The sequence below is a fragment of the Anser anser genome, assembly GCF_964211835.1.
Source record: "Anser anser genome assembly, chromosome: 5".
Classification (NCBI taxonomy): domain Eukaryota; kingdom Metazoa; phylum Chordata; class Aves; order Anseriformes; family Anatidae; genus Anser; species Anser anser.
Genome location: NC_139725.1, coordinates 22889315 through 22907477, shown reverse-complemented (window position 1 = coordinate 22907477; position 18163 = coordinate 22889315). Strand labels below are relative to the sequence as shown.

General features: G+C 38.9%; 1 long non-coding RNA gene across 3 annotated transcripts in view; it reads right to left on the bottom strand.

Moving 5' to 3' along the window:
- Nucleotides 1-18163, bottom strand: part of LOC310899976 — a 44296-nt gene that overhangs the window by 22323 nt on the left and 3810 nt on the right. For 2 of the 3 annotated variants that reach the window (XR_014584742.1, XR_014584743.1), the window contains exons 2-5: nucleotides 15542-15733; nucleotides 12990-13256; nucleotides 8079-8183; nucleotides 7839-7974 (exon numbers count right to left, since the gene is read on the bottom strand). This is a non-coding gene — a long non-coding RNA (uncharacterized lncRNA). The other variant, XR_014584744.1, reaches the window with a different exon arrangement.

The following is an 18163-nucleotide window of genomic DNA, read 5'->3' as shown; positions in this document are numbered from 1 at the left end:
TGGATACAAGATCCCAAATACCTCTCTCACTTCCTTACAGCTGAATAGAGCAGAAATGAGTCTTCTAAAAAAAATAAATAAATAATCAAACTCTTCAACAACTGTAAGAAACCAAGCCAAAATGATGGCTGCCACCACTAATAGGTCCCAGTGGTACTGTTCACCACCATGACAGACAGAGAAGGTATGTAATTTGAATGTAAGCAAATATTTATCATCTTTTTATTTTCTAGGAAGTATAAACTGCATATGCTTTTTAACCCTAGCTATGGCATTTATCATTTCATCATTTATTGTGAAACCAAGGAGGCTACTAAAACTATTTCACTGTTGATGCCAATGGTATCACCCATTGCTAACTTGCTAGTATTTTCTAGACAAATTACTTCTTTACCGAGTCCTTTTTTCAGCACTTATTTCTCTTCTCTGCTTACTCTCCATCAGGTATTTCTCACACACAGATTTTTCTCTCTCACTTACAAACCTCCACTAGGCACTCACTAAAATACCACTGGGCATCATTAATAGCCAGAGGATTACAAACTATTTAAACCATCTTGACAAGAAAGCAAGAACCAGAGAGGAGAAACTGAATGGTTCTGCTGAGAAAAAAGAAATCAAACCAAATTAGAAAAAAAAAGAAAAATCACTCTTTATTTAATGGCGGGTGCCTCCCCCTGAGAAATCCTACAGATTTCATGTAGAAAATCCTCCCTTAACCCTCCAAAAATCAGCTTCCATGAATGGGAATATTTTTCATTTAAATCATGAGTAGAACCTTAACTCTGTTCCACATAAATAGGAACCATTTCACATGGCAATCTTAAAATAAATCCTCTGCCTTCAAGTAAGTCTTGCAGGCAAGCAGATATAATGCCACATTTTTCTGCAACAATTCTTTGTACTGCTTTTAAAAGAGATGCCCTGCGTGCTGTCAGAGGGACTAGTCTACTCCACACTAAAATAATTTGTTTCAATGACGCTTTGACTAAGGTTAATGCACAACTGGCTTAATAGCACTTAAATCTGAAGATCGGCAAGTGCCAGGGAAGCAAGGATTTTTGGACTTTTTGAAGCCTGAAAATCAGTAATGTACTGAAGCCATAAATGGTGGCAGGAGAAAAGAACATTTGAATTCCCCTCCCCTCTTAAATATTGGAAAGGTCAAGTGCTTGACTCTGAAGTTCAGAAGTTATATTTTAAAACCTCCAATGGAAGAAAGCAATCAAAGGTAACATTTCAGTGCTAAGGACTGATTATTTCTTGCTGATCCTCAAGTAATTCTCCTCCTCACACTCTGTCCATAACGCCCGTTGGGTTTTACAGGCTGCAGCCCTGGCATTCCTCAGCGCTGATGCTACCATAAAATCCAGCTTTGTCCAAGACCCCAGTTCTCCTGGCTGTTAAGTTTTGTGTGCAAAAACTTACAGCACATCTGAAAAATTTAAAGGGTAATATTTAAAATAGTGTCTAATCCAAATTAGACAATAAAGGGTTGACAGTCTAGATTGAAAAATAATAATGAAAAAACCACACTGAAACTAATTTATTTGACATTTCTGCAGAATTTCCAGAATCTCTACATAGCACCGCAAAACTTCAAGTCAGATTACTGTTACTATCCTTGGCTTTGTTTATGAACCTTTTATGTATGTGGAAACTGTTCTAACAACAAAGTAATTTCAACAACAACTGCTTATCAGCGAGAAGAAAGTCTACTCAACACTACTAATAGTTGCCAAAGGTAACAGATTAAGTCAATGTACTCATCTGGAAGTTCTATACCAAGCTATTTTGGAGACATGATGAGCCAAGAGAGTTAGGAAAGTGTTCAAGAGGAAAGCGTTCAAGAGGTGAGTTAATCTTATTTTTCTGAGCAGGAAAACTTCCCACATGCCTTTTCTAATTTGTCTCAATTTTCCAAAAATAAAATAAAATAAGAAGGAACCCTAGCGAGAGATTACAGATGTATCAGGGAAGCTATTTTGGCCATGGTGAGATCAGTGAATGTGAAAAATGAAAAGCTAAATTTAAACATGGAGTTAAGATCAGTTCCTACAAAGTGAATGAGGAAGAAAATCAAAAGCAAGTTTACTTAGAAACCTAACATACTGTTCTACAGAAATTTCTCTCATAGGAGAGAGATTAATTTCCTAGTAGGTAAGCAATAAGAAATATTAGAAGAATCAGGTACTCTCTTCTGGCAAGAGCTTGAGCTTACAGGGAATTCATGCTAGGGAAAGAGGAGAATCAGAAGGCTGCCGTGTTTGTCAGTAAGGAAATCTATTTCTTCCTCTTCCACAGATGCATACACAGGGCCTCTGACCTTTTTGGTCAGCCCTGCAGATTAAGCCCAGAGTAAGTACAGAACAAATAATCCTGGAGCTGACAAAAAAGGAGAGGTAAAATTCAGTGGGCAGAACAAAGCTGAGAAGAAATTGCCATGGAGAACAAAGAGGACCAATCTGGGCATTAAGGAGCAACACGAATTGTTCAGTTAACAGCATAAGGAAAGATCCCCTCCATAATATCTGACAAATGGGAGTTAAACGTAAAATAAAATAAAATTAAAATTAACTTAAACTTAAAATAAAATTCCTTAAAATAAAGCAGAAGCGTTTTGGGAATAAGATGGGGGAAAAATATTACTAGATTTTGACTCAATATCATTCTCAATATCATCCTTAAATTTCCTTTGAAATTACTGAGTAGATATTTACCACGATAAAGGAAAGAATTCTGCTCAGTTCCTGCTGGAGGACAAGTGATTGTTGAGACTGTCAGGTGAGTATTCTTCATGACTTGTTTGAATAGGATTAGTAATTAATAAGAAGTAATTAATAAGAAGCCTGTACCAACATGATTTAAAAATTCAAACAAACTCACTGAGAAATGAGTCAAAAAATCAAATAAACAGACATCATTGAAATTAGTTTGGAGGACCACCTACATTTTTCCTGAAATTTGATATTTTTCACTGTTCATTATTTTTTTTGTGGCTGCTTATTAACTTGGAGTTATCCACATCCTAAAAACACTCTGTTTTCTATTAAAGCTTAGTGAACACAACAGTAAGTTTTTAAATAACAAGCATATGGAACATTGCAGCCACAAACAGCCAGTGAAGCTACGTGCCATTAAAAGAGATCAGAATATAAAAAATAACTCTATTGCAAATTGACAACAGTGGAGTTGTACTCATGTAAATGCCTGCACTTACCTCTCCCAATAAGTTCAACAACCTTTTAACTAGGTCATAATTTCTTTGTTTTATAGGATTAAAGATAATCAGAAGACATTAAAAAAGGGGGTAAAGTCCAGTGTTTTCACATCGCTTCTGTTTCCAGATAAACCCTGTTGTTATTATTGCACACACCATGCAAAGTGCTGTCCTTTCCCCCTGGTTCATTCATTGTTTTTCTCCGTCCTGATTTAACATCATAACCATGAAACCTGAAACAGCATCATACAAGGCAAAAATGAAAGATTAAGAAACAGTTTTAAGACTAATTTAGAACATATAGACAGACAAAGACAAAAGTAAACTGGCACCTAGGACCTTGCTGCAATATTTGAAGAGGCCTGATGAGCTAGCCTCTCTCTTGTAATGCACCATAAAGCACAATTTTGTAGTGCTTGTCTTAGTATACCTTAACAGCCAGCCTCCTGGATATCGCTCGCTAGTTCAGGAGCATAATTCAACTGGTCTCGCGCACTGTCAGCCCAACAAAGAAAGAGCTTCATCTACATAGCAGACCTCAGGAGCACCAGCTAGAAATTGTCTGAAAAATTACATATACTGATGTCAGCTAAGTTCTTAGTATTTCTCCTTGTTTCAAACTTCTTGAGGGAGAAAATAAAATAAATATTAAAAAAAAAAAAAGAATAGCTTCCAGAGATGTTGTTAAGAATCAGGTGAGTTTTAGAAAAATTGGTCTCTACCAGATGTTTAAGAGACCTTGGAATTCTCAAGTCTGACCCAGAGCTGACATTCAGCGTCGAGATTATTTCCAATACACATGTATGGGCAACTATGATGGGAGGGGAACACAGCAACATAACGCTCCTCGGACAACGTGCTGTTTGAGCACAGAGCACCATTAGGAGGCACAGCAGCAGCTGCAGTATGCACAGCAATGCTTGTCTACTATTCTGTCTCCAGGCACAACCTAGAAGCAGAGAATGTAGAGACATCAACCTGGAGGAAAGACTTGCACCTACATGAACTGTAAGCGTTACAGCGAGTATGCAATCTTACATTTGGAACAGAACACACACATCCGCCAAGCTTCAAATAGCCACTTTAAAGACATTAAGTGCTAGTAAAACTACTCCTGTTCTCCTAAGTTTAGTTTCATTCCTCAAAACACAAGCCTGCTGACAGAAACAGGTATCGCTTCCCATTCCACCAGTCTGCCCAAGATGGCTGCTGACGGGCACTCTCAGGACTGGCTGCTCCACGCAGGCCCTGCTCTGACCAGTTCCCCCAGCAGCACTACCCGCTCTGCCTACCTGACACAACTAAGGCAAAGCAGCGTTCTTGACATGATCTGGCAGCTCTTATCTTATGGATTTTCTCCAGTTCCCAGGCAATTCATTCCAGACAACAGCCAACAACAGAACGGTGGGGAACAAAGCACCTTGGCCTACATGATGAGGAATACTTGCTTCCTCACAGGGCTCCGGCAGTGGCTCTTGCACTACACAGTCTGTACCTTTTCTCTGAGCAAACCTCCTGAGATGTGGGCTGCAGAAAGCGCAAGTGTGGCCCATGTAATCACACACAGAGCTGAAAATTTCAGCCTTGGGACCTGAGCTTTTCAAAGGATGTGTCTGAATAGAAGTGCAACATACCGTTGTTCCAGATATTACACAGGACTTTCCCTTTGCTGCACTCTACATTCATTCTCTGTTCTTCCACTGCTGTATCTATTAGCTACTCAAAAGATAGCTGGTGTCAACCAGGACATCAATCCTGCAAAGAAATTTTTTTTGGGGGGGTGGGGGGGTGGGGGGGCGGTGGGGGGATCTAACAGAGCTGAGGTGACCCGGGGCAAGGATACCTGCTTTCAGTGTCTACAATTAGGGCGAGATCAGTGATCCCACACTCCAGGCCATCAGTCACTCAGAGCCCTTTGCTCTGCAGGGTGTCAGCAGCTCTGAGGGGTGCTCCATGAAGCAGTCCCCACAATCGTAACCAGCTGCAACAAGAGGAGGATGCAGTAAATGAGAACAAGAGTCTGGAAAACTGTTAGGCTTAATTGCTTCTATCACACTGCTGTGGTTACAAGTACAAAGGAGGCAGAAAAGTGAATGCTGGACAAGGGTTTGTTGTTAAAATGTGGAGTTATGGGCTTGCTTGTGCACTGCAGAGTGCTGCCATCAGCACTAAAAGACTTTCCAAGAAGGGTGTAAACTAATCCAAAGCACTTACCTCAGAAACTCAGCATCTGGAGCATTCTTCAGAGCACGTACCAAAAACCAACTGATGTCAGGGCAACCTCTACATTAACTAGAGTAGATAATTGGTGACACGGTACTCTAGAGAACCCTCCAAAAGGCAACTCACAGAGCCAAAGGTCTGAAAAGACTTTGGTTTGGATTTAATTCCTGGAACTCTGAAACCTTGGTAATTTTCGTTTTTTTCTCTCCCTCAGTCCCACTAAGTCTTAGATTTCCATTAAGTTATTTCCTTCTTAATCAGAGAGTAAAGTTCCCTCAATTAAGGATGTTAAGTAAATAATTTCACTGAAGGTTGTAATTGCAGTAGAATGAAACATATAGCTAACAGTGTCATAGCATAACACACTCATTAATGAGCAACCCCCCCTCCCTGAAATCACCTCTTTGCTTGAATTGCAAAATAATGATGCCCTTTAAAATACGGTCTTTGTAATGGTTTTATTTTTACTTCAACATAATCACTTTCAAATAGGAAGTCCTTTGGAAATACATGTTTCCACAGAATTGTCTGACAGCATGAAATCTGATGACCAAGAACCAATTTGAAGATGATACTAATTGAAAAGCAGATGGTATGTCACAGATAAAGCTGCCTTGTTTCTGCAGGATCGCTTACTTGCCACATGATGCAGTTCGCCTCTTTCTTATCAGTGAAGACTGACATCTGCCTGCCTCTCCCCACTCTTCCTTATCTCAAATCCGTTCAAGCAAACTCTGATATGTCAGCTTTGCTGATACCTATTGAGTTCCCAGCAGAATGTTCATTCAGGCTTTTTATTAGGAGGGATGGTTAGTTATACCTAGCAGATGTACATCAGGGTACAGTACAGCTGGTAATCATCCCCAGAGAAATCTGAAAAGTGGTTTTCAAGGGTTTATAGCAAGATTTTTACACAGAGTTGAAGAGCAAAAGACATATTCTAATACTAGAAGACATAACAAACATTGTTCATTTTGCTTTGTTCACGTAATTATGGAGAAACGGGATTTGTCTCTTTAAGATGATGTAGAGCTGAATTGCTTCAGAGGAAGCAGTAGGGATTCTTTGTCTACAGGAACGGCAGCTACCTTTAAGATGACCCTTTTTCTTCCCTACAGCCTTCTACAAGATAGGGCAAGGTTCCTTCAGCAAGAATAAAGGGTGAAGAAAGTAGCTCCAGCACTTCCTCAAGCATGCTGACTACACACCTAGGCCACACAGAAAATGCAGGATGTTCCTTTTCCCTTTAATTAACCAAGGCTTACTCTTTCCCACCCAACTCCACGGTACACAGCTGATTAAAGATAGCTCCAACATATTCTCTACTGCTCATTTTTCACTAGCACCTCCCACACACTTGTAAACCCTGCTGTTGAAATTCTCCATCTACTTTACCAACCTATGAAACATAACAAAAGAGTTACAGATTGCATGCTAGGTAAATTTTCCAAAAGTGGTAGTTCTAATAAAAATTCTTTTGATATGTTCATTTTCAAAACAACTAAAGACTGTGTTTTGGGTCCCTTCCCAGCTTCTCTACACAAATCAAACAGCTCCATTTACACCGTGTCTCCTTATTTACAAGCTACCAGTTCTCCACAACACTTTTTATCACTTCTTAGGCTTGGTCTTCCCAAGTACCACAGCTTAAGAACTTCTTCGTCACATAGAAGACTCATCAATAATTCTAGCTACCACTTACTGAACAAAACAAATCATCACTAGAAATAAAGCTTATATGAGACGATATTCCACAGAAAACTTCATTATTACTTTGACAATTAAAATCAGCAAAACAAGTGAAACAGTGCTGAACTTTAACCTCATAACTTTTCACGTTGCTCTTTTATTCCAGTCCTCCTTATTATCCAGCCTCCTGCCACATTGTTCTTTCTCATCTCTTTTCTGAAAAACTTCAATGTACTTTCTTTTTTTAAGAGATTGCCAGTCTCATGAAGCATTTTGGAAGAATCAGCATCCGAAAACTCAGACTACCTATCACAGTCATGAATTTTAGTTTCCCTCATGAGAATCATTTTATACCCAAGCTTATGGATGTAGCAAAATTCCCATTTGAACAAAAATATTTCTCCTACAGTATCCAACAGAATCAGCTTCTAATTTTTCTAAGAATCTTAGGTGATTAAAACAGAAACAGCATCAAAGAATACCATAGATTTTTACTGCATGGCCCCAGGAGGAAAAAAACAAGCATTATATTATTACTTTTTTCTAGGCACACAGTTGCATTAAAATACACCTGAATAAAGAAGCTCTCATGCTTGAGTACGTGTTTTACATCTTCTACTTGAATAAAAAGTGCATTTGAAATGATTAAATATCAACAGATTTAGTGCAATGTAATGTAGCAGAAGTAAAACAGACATCAACTTACTGTGAGGTGTTTACATCCAAATCTTCACAACGTCCTCACATATAGTAACACATTCAGAGACAAAAAGAATTCTTTAGCAGAAAAAAAGGCATTTGAGCCACAAAACTTTAGTCTGAGAGTAGAGAATTTCACTTCACTGAAAAGGAAAAGAAAAGAAAGTAATCAAACTACAGAAAGGTTAACAGAACAAACAGAAACACTGGATCCTCAGCTGAAGTAAATTACTAGAACTTCACTTACGTCAATCTATAGCAGCTGAGGATGTGTGACCTGAGACCAGCAGTCTACAGCCCCTTCTGCCAGGCAAGGATCAGCTTCTGTGTCAACATGCTGCGGGTGCATGGACTGAAGCAAAAAAAGGGGGGGATGAATTCAAGTTAGTAGAAGCAAAGGGTTAAGTAAGTCATTTCCAGGATACAGTTCTCCCTGGCTGTATCTGTCAAATAAACCTGCTATGCTCTACAGTGTGTTTCTTAGTCATGGACTCAGGTGCACAGAGCCCAACATCAAGGAAAGTGTTTCCACAGTCTTGGCTTGCTGACTGCCCAGGGAAATCAATTAGGGGGCATTTTATCTTTCTCCATCCTGACACACTTCCATTTCCTTCAGCGGGAAAACAGAACAAGTGATGGGATAGTGCACGCACTCACAATTTGCCTGAGACACAGGCAAGATGTGGCTACAGCACACATCAGATACCAAAGCTGCAGAGATTAACTCCTCTGCAGTACAGACGCAGCCATTTTTTCACAAAATAGTAACTATCTATGTTAGTTCTCAAAAAGGTGACGTGTCATAGCTCTGCATGCCATCCCACTTCAAGCGCTAGTGACCTTTCATTTTCTATTGTATTTTTAAACTAGGTTTTCTATGTCCCTATTCAGAATGCTACATTCTTATGCTAAGATGTTAACATTTCATGTTTCTATAGTGTTTCCATCAGATGATCTCAATGCAGAATGAAGATCGATGCCTAAAATAGGAAGAATAACAATTTGTGCTTTATTTCTGTTTGTTTTGTACCCAGACTTACTATAAGACTGAGTGGAAAGCAGAACATCCTGTAATAGCTGCTTGTTCGGTGCAGTTGCATAAAAATGGTTTACAACTGAAAAATGTGAACAGTATTATAACACAACTATTAGAAGGAATCAGCTGGCATGCAATGTGCCAAGGGACAACGTTACCCTGAACAAGCTGGAGCAGGCTGGCACCCAGGCAGTGGCACCCAGGTGATAACACGTCCCTCAACAGGCCAGAACACAGCCTGGCCCATGAACGAGAAAATAACCCTTGGGACCAGGCGGATTTTGTCCTGTGGAAAAGTGTACATAAACATCAGTGCTGCATGGTGAAGCTTAGAAAATCTTATAGCTTCCCTCAAGAAGAAGCCCTTGAGCTTAGCCTCAGAGGAAAGAACAATCAAACACGTGTTATCAGGGCCAGCAATGTGGCATCTGACTTGCAGTATTGTATACTAAGGCCTGAACAACACATTGATTAGTCTTTGCTTTTCAGTAGGTAACAGAAAAATTACTTATCAGCTGAGCATAAATAAATGTTTGTTTGATGTTTTGAGGTTTTGCCTGGTCTCTCAGTCTCTTGATACTCCCACCATGCTGGTACCAAACTCACAAATAATAACAGCAGCAACATGTACAAAATACCAATGTCTTACAACAACCTCACTAGATTATTATCCCTGTTTTAGACTTGAGGAAACCAAGGCCTAGCGAAGTTAACTGACTTTCTTCCAAAACTAGCAAAGGTAGTAACACAGCCTTGATCTCCCAAAGCAGGCTGTGTAGTTCAGCACAGAGGACTGATGCAAGAGATCAAGGATGAGAGGCCCCCATGCTGCGGCTGAGGATCCATGCGGCCTGCCCAGCCTGCAGCTCCATCTGGCCCTGTGAGAAGTCACAGTTTGTCCTGATGATCTGAGAACCACAGGAACTGGTAATTTTCAGTAATGCAAATAAATCATTTCATCTCTTACTTTGTACCTCTCACCAAAGCATAAGAAATGTAATGACACATCACACTCTTAATATTTTGTAAATTATTTCTAATTACTGCAGTACAGTATGGTAACTCAAGAGTTTCTTAGTAACATTTCACAAACTTTCAGGCATCATTTTTTCCATACCACAAAGTAAGAGGATGGCAGAATGTTCTGTAAACCTATATATGTATGTATGTATGTCTTGTTCTGCCAAGCCTTGTAGATGATGGGCGAAGTTCTGGCAGTTTGGCAGACACAGGGCTCTGGGACTAGTTACAAGAGGGCATTTGCATACAAGTCTCTCTCTATTTATGAATCCTAAGAAGAAGTGTCAGTGGATTTTACTTTTGAAAACAACCTATGAACATTTTTATATAGGCTGAGAAATTTAAACCTTTTTCTCTTAAGTTAAAAGTTTGATTTGATTTGGGTTTCTAGACATACAGAATATGTCCATATTTATATTAACCTGTGTTTCCACATGTGTTCAGATTGTTTCTGTGGACTGGAATGCAGCCTCATCTGTGTTTATTGCCTGGATTTGTGAAGTCTGAATTTGAACTAGACCCATTCTATTCTCCTCTTCTTTTTCCCTTTGGATGACACTCATTGCTTAGCGACTCAGCTGCTACTCTGAAATCTTGAAAGTGAGCTCTCCTACGTACTTTTTAACATAACCTTTCGGAGTTGAAAGTAAAAAGGAGATTCAAAAAATGAGGCAGATTTTGATACCCTTGTTCAAGATGATGACCATCCTTACTTCACTAGGTGTCACCGAGTTCAGCTGTAGAACAGATTTCTCACACAAGCAGAATAATGAGATCAGGATTTAGATATTAGCTATTTACAAGTGCATTTCAAATACAGTATATAAAGAAAACAGAAAAGAAGGAAAACATGACTGTCTAACAGACAGTTGAGGGAAGTACGTATTAGCATGTATCCCAGAACATTAACAGCAATAACATTTCATGTCTGGTTCTTCTTGAAAGCTAGTCAGTCATAAACCCACTTTAATTATACTCAGCCCCCCGTGAATGTAGACCAAAATTTCAGAAATGTTTTAGCTGCACACCTGAGGAGCATGCTAAGCTTCTGCTATTGAGAATTCATAACAAAAAAATTAAGTTCTCAGTAAAGATCAAAGTGCATCAGTGAAAACTAATTGCTTACGTTGCCAATTGTTTCAATCCTGTTATATCTGAACAGCAAATTGCTGAAAAAATGTATCACGACACCTTAAATCTGTCATGTACAATGCTTTTTCTAAGACAGAATTTTTATTTAAAAAAAAAAGTGAGACTGACACCTTTTAGACATGAAGACATTAAAAAGATCAGGTGTTTGTAATGAAAAGTTTTCTAATGTTTTTAGCTTTATAACTCAAAATAACCTGGCCAATGAACTCTGTATTCATTCTACTCTGATTGCCTGAGCACCAGCTACTTTCTCAAAGGATTCTGGGAAGCTGATGGTTAGAGTTTGTTGTTTTGTTTTTTTTTTTACTTTCTAGAAAATAAAGGCATTTCAGGAAAACCCAAAGTCCCACACTAACACATGAAACAGTGAAAAGCAGTGTAAATAAAAAAGCACCACAGAAAATATTTTGATGGCCACACACAATCAGTTTTACATCACAATGATCAAATTCTGTATAAGCATCTCAACTTCTCATTTTACTAATTACTCCCCTTGTAATGTATTACTCCCAAATTGTTCCCAGGCCAAATCCTGTAAGGTTTTGTAACTCCCACGACACTTGATGGGATGACAGGTGGTCAGAAGGCTGAAAATACATCCCTATGTAGGTGAGCACCTATTAAATGCAACGCCTACTGTTTTAATCCCCAGGATCAGTTTCTGACTGCTCTATAGATGTAAAGAGGATACAGCTGTTGCAGATTTGATGGTGCAGACGTGAACAACTTGAAGCCAATAGGGAGAGACACTGGAATTTCTCTCTAAGCAGAACAGGTTGCATTGATGAGCGTGCTTTCAGTTCTCCAGCTGGCAAATCTGACTCTAAGGGCAATAAGCAAATGCTGTCACCTGACAAGCCTGCATAAGAAATAAGAAGCTCAACGCGAAGGAGACAGCTGATAAAAGTGTAAGGAGGGGATTTTGCCTCTCTGAATCCATGTCCTGGATGTGTTTGTGAAAGACCACAACTTCTCGACAGCAGATAAAGGGCAGGCAGTAGAAGAAGTGGTGTGATGTTATCAGAATGATTCAGGGGAGTTTTATGAATTGAAGTTTGAGAATGAATACAGTTGTGGTCCAGAACAGAAGGCGTAACCAGACCACAGGACTATGGGACAGGGAAAAGAGCTGGAAAGCGTGGCAGGTCTTGACTTATGACAGATTAATACAATCAGTATTTTCATGTTAAATTACTGAGGTAGCAGGGAAAAATTAAAAGACTAGATATGTTGTCATTCTCAGAATGAAATGAGATGCATCTCCCTCTACTTCTTTTTCTTTGAGACCAATGCTTTTGACTTGTACAGCGGTTTCTATATCTGTCTAGCCAGCCAGGTTGGAGGGCACCTATTGCTTACTAAGGGCCCGCTCAAACCGAGTGAATTCAAGTTCCTTATTCCCACACTTTGCAAGCTTTCCATTCCCAACCAAATGGAACATCCATAGTTGTTTCCAATTTTAATGCTAGGTAAATATTCTGTCATGGGACACTTGTGACATGCAAGACGTAACAGTCCAAGCTCAAGAGAATAACTCTTCCAAAAAACAGACCAAGTTAACATAAGTGACTGAATAAATATTAAAAAAAAAAAGCTTATTTTTATGCAGTCCATTTTTTGATTCAGAAACAGGAAAAAAATCGCTGACATAAAAAACTCACTCAGCTGAGATTTCAAATATCTTAAACACATCCAAAAACGTATTATTTTTAAAAGACATCTGCTTTAGTCATGCATTCAAATTAGAAGTGAATTTTGTGTGGGTTTATGGCAGAGTACCCTCATTGCTCATTTTTTATTTCAGATTTCTCATTTAACATGAGAATATTCAATCAGCACAAACAATCCGATACGTGAATATGGAAAAGACTGGTTCACATAACTGTAGAATTATTAATTAGGAAATACAGCAAAACATCAGAGGAAAAAATCCAACAGCAACCAACCAACCTTTGCAGTTTTTAGTGAGTCAAGGTGAGGAAAAGGCCACCTTCCTAGAGCCCTGAATTAACATCACCATAAAGAAGCCTACTGCTTTCGGAAGGAATTGGATCAGAACCATACGTGCAAAGGCGTTAATGACAGCAGAGTCCATCTTGTTGTTGGGACTGCCGGCACAGGACCACAACACGTTGGCTTCAGCTGCTCCCTCCCACCTCCGGCTGCGTGGTCCAGCTTTTCCGCTGCGGCTTCCCGCCTTCAGTTATTCCACAACAACTGTTTGTGGGAGCACAGGATAAATGGGATCACTGAAAATAACCTTTTTTGAGAGTTATTTTTAACCTGGATCACTTCAGGTCATGTCAGCATTGCCTCACAAACCTTTGTGTGCGTGGGGTGGCAAACAGTAGTACAGGATAACAAGTTGCCAGCAGAACAGTAGGGGAGAACAGAGGATCCTTCAATCTGGCTTTGCCCCTAAAGGCAGAGTATTGTGGAACTACATCCTTGTCTAACAATTGTAAGATGTATGACGCAGAGGGAAGACAGGTCTTTGTGTCACACTCAAGAAGAACAATGAAGTTCCAAAATGATGAAAAAAACATTAAAATACTTTTCCTTTCCTCTCTTTTTGCCTGCACCTAAATGTACGCACAGAGAAGGTATTTCGCAGTTTTAAATAACTATTCTCCTCTCTTTCTCTATTCTCTCATTGTAATTCACTGAACCAAACTTCTAAATAACTCAGTTAAGGCCAAGTCAATGTGTTTCAGTGACATTCACAAGAGAAATCTCTTTTAAGACACTGCATGGTGGCTATCTACAGCAGAAGCACTTACTTCCAGTGCTAGTAATACAGTAACTTTGAGATCTTTTCTTTAATGATGAGCAATAGTGCCTGAATTAAAGAAAGGAAATAGCCACACAGTTAATATAAAAGCCACTTTCCATTAGGAACAGAGAGAGGCATAGCTCTAAAAAATGAGGGAGTGAAGCTTTGCTTGAGACTTGTCATTGCATATCCATCCACAGAGACTGAAGAGGTGTGTATGCACTTGCATAATAAACACTGAATAAACACTGGAAAAAGGGAGATACTTTTTTTTCTTAAGAAGTTCTCTCCTTTATTTATTGATAGATGAGTGCTATCCCTCTTTCTCAGAAGCCACTCTCTTCTCCAGGCTCTTGGGAACTAGCTGCTATGACTAATTTTTTGAATAAAGAGAATTTCATAGGTCAGGGAACAGTGAGAGGAAAAACCCTCATCCTAGGAGTGGATTTTCTTTCAGCTCTTCCATGCATTTTTCAGTAATCAAAAGGCCACTGACAGCCTGTTTGAAGATCAATGGGCTGCAAAAATCAGCTGCAAGAACAAGCAGTTCAAATGGTGCTTCTGTACCTAAACAGAATGTTCATAGTAGCTATTACAATATCTATTTTTAAACACTTTTTAATGCTTTCACAACTCTCAGAGACTGATGTTGGATTGACATTTCAGCCACATTTTCTTGAATCCTGATTCATTGCCATGTTGCTAAAAACTTTCTGCCTTGTAAATACTATTATATTTCAGTTATGTCAATAAATATTGACCTCCTCTTCTCACTCCTTGGAACTCCTGGTTGGACAAAAGCCTCAAGGCATTTCAGGAGAGTAGAGTAAGATCAAGGCTTCAAATTATAAGTATGCAAAAGAAAGAACAAATACAGCCTATTCAGCCAGTTATCTTTCTCCTGCCTCTTCTCTCCTGCTGTATCTCACTTGTCATCTTTTTTCAACACCTCATTCTCGGCCTTTTCCATTTTCTGTTCTTTCCTCACTTGGTCTCACCCTCATTGCCAGCAGTTCACTGTTTCTCTTTCCAAACTCCTGGTGACATCTTGTTGCCACAGCAATATCAGACATAAAAAAAAATTACATCTGCAACCAACTGCTGTTCCAGCAAAAGTTTATAGTAACAGGCCTGATCTACAATGCTAATATTTTTGGAAAATTCTGCTCCTAAAGTTTTCAATGCTAACATTTTCTCTGCATGCTATTTGGTCTCTTATACTTAAAATACACATGCTGAAACCCTTCTGCTAACCCATCATATTTAGCCTTGTAGTTTCCAGACGTTGTAAATACATGTCTATACATGATGTGTAGATACGCATATTTATATAAGTACTTCCATTGGTTTCTTAAACACCCTCACAAAAAGCCTATGCACGTGTATACCCTTACATGAACAGACTACTTTCTTCGGTCTGCTGTTAAATGTATAACACCCAAAAATCTGTAGATTAATCTCTAATTTTCCCGTCTGGTCCTTAACCTTTTATCATCTGACCTATCACTAGTGCAACAGGTCATCTCACACTCTGAACTGCCGTTTCCACAATTCATATCCATGGTGGTGTGCTCAAGTAGTCTTTACACACAGTGGAAATCCATGCTTTGCATCCCACCAGTTATGGAAAACAGGGTATTCATGACACACCAGAACCCTAGGGTCACCCACAGGGATGGCAGGAAACAACAAATGGGTTAACAGGCACAAGACCAATAAAGACACTTACTCACAGAAGAGAGGACTGGCATCTCCTCAATCACCTTCTTCCCTGTTAGGTACCAGCCACACTGGTGAGGAGTTCCCAAGTCAAGAGAAAGCCTGGTTTCCAGTTTCAGTTTTTCAGTTTTTCAGTTTTTCAGTTTCCACTGATGTGTATCTGAATGAGACTGTTACTAGCATTTTGTCTTCTGTATTCTTCCTGCAGAGGAACCCAAAGGTGATTAACTTCTAAATTATCATATGAATTTCCAGTCCAAAATAAGGTGATGATGAATATCCCCATAGAATATTAGCCAGCAATCCCATTTCAATCATTACAGCTTCTACCTGCCAGTGGCACGCAGGTGCATCACAGCTCACACACTTTCTCTGACAGGCTTTACAGCATTGGGGGTTCATATTGTATTTGAGGTATGTGGCAAAACTTAGTCTAGGAGATACACTATATAAATATTCTATTTTCTTCAACAATCTGCAAAATCACCTCTTATCACTGTTTCCTAGTGAGAAAATTAGCTCTGTCTTGCATATATACCTGTGAAATTACCCCAGTTCAGATTTTGAATTTCGCATGACAGTTGAATTGCAAGATTACAAATAAAAACATTAAATTTCATTAAAATTGAACTGAGAATTTTAACTAAACTAGTGGTTTATCATTATGAAAAAAAAAACACCACACTTTAAAAATGTATCTATTAATTATTCAAAATTAAAAGAAAGCATTATCTCTATCAAGAAAGAACAGAAGAGGGAACTCAGCACGTGAGGGACAGCTGCAGCACAATATATTTTTTGTAGCTGGGGTTGTGAGGAGAGGTTGTTTGTTTGGGTTTTTTTCAGTTGAGCTTTTTTCTCCTGGAAACATGGAAAAAAACAGTTACATGTGGCTTTGCATATGCCAGATGTGACAATGAGATCAAATCCCCTTTTGGGGAAAGAACTGCTTCACATAGTGTTTGATTTTGAAAGAGCAAGGACTCACTGTCTCTAAACTTTGCCGGATACCAATAAATGCTGGCATTAGCGTGACATTTCTCTTTGAAAGTTGGAGTACAGTATTAATCCTAATAAACAGTCAAAATCTGCAACCCTTGCTAACACAGAGCAGTGCTTACTGTCACGAACTTCAGAATGACTCACATAAACATGACTATGGCTTACAGCTCCTGGGTCTTTTCTTGACACTTTAATTTTCTACCTATCAGATGGAAGTGTTGGGGTTTTTTTTCTTACATTTGGGATATCTTTCATGCACCTAATGCATTATTAAAATCTGATGAAGTACAGCATTCATAGTGGTAGCTTACACACATTTAATCAGTTAAGCTTATAGCAAATTAAGCATTAAGCTATAAGCATTTGCTAAATGACTACATACTTCTTCATTGATGTACCACAAAGTAACATCACAAATGTATATATATTACTTGTGTTCTGACAACAGCTTTCCTTATGAAAACTTTATTTTATTTATTTCTTTTTAATAATATGCACGTTTCCATTTACCACAATAGTTTATTCTTTACATTTCTGTCACATCAGATAGTGGCACTAAACCACCATTTTCTGGCCTGCCATAAAGTAAATGACAATCTACAAATAAAATTGTCCAAATTTCTCTGCGATGATTCTCTTTCAAACACATGGAAGAAATGTTCATGTGTGATCAGTTTGTTGGTGGTCTTCTTAAAACTGTTTTCCCTAGATTTTTCATAGACATCCATTTCATAAATGCATTTATATTGGCCTTAAGTTCTGCAGATGTATCAGCCGAGTTGTTTTTGGTCTATGCTGGCCTTATCCCAGGTCTTGTGGGCCTTACTGAGGCAAAAAAAAATGTTTATAAAACTAAGAGTGGACCTCCTACTAATGTTCTTTTAACAAATTGTAGGCATTTGACTCCTTTCAAATCAGAAACAGTAAAAAAGTACATTTTAAAATTCCTTTAGCATTGTTTTCTGGAAGACACTTAATTTGAATTTAACGAGTTAATGTTGATCAAACTGCTGCATTACAAATAAAAAAGTGAAGAGAATGTAAAGTCATCCTCCTTTGTAAAAGTTAAAACACACAGATATTCACAAAAAAATAAAAAAAGCCTTCTCAGCATGAAACACTTGCAATAAATCAACTTCTGAGGCATGCAGCAGTTCTTTGTGTGATACGGTGTGATATAAACAGAAAATCTGAACGTGAAGTACTGTTCTTGGGGAAAAAAATTGACAAAGCTATAATGTGCTCACCTCATTACAGAGAGATCAACTGCTGCTAATAAAAGCAGATAACTTGGCAAGCCAAATGCATGGAAAAAAATGTGGGACCATCACGCCTGCCACTGACAGCTGAAAAACAAAAAGTGTTTGGCTCTGTGGACACTTCAGTCCCGCAGTTGTTAACTACGGATTAATCTATTTGCGCTGATCATTGATCTTCTTGCTAACAGAGCTTTGGGAGCCAACCTTAACCAAAGTTCCCAGTGGCTTACGGCTGGCCTTGGTCAAGAGCCATCACACCAACACCGGCCTAAAGGCCACGTTCTGCATTTCCCTGTCAAACAGGGCTGACCAGAAGTTTTCTTTCCAGGCCCATTTTCCAGTAGAGAAGCAAAGCGGTTTCTCCAGTTCAG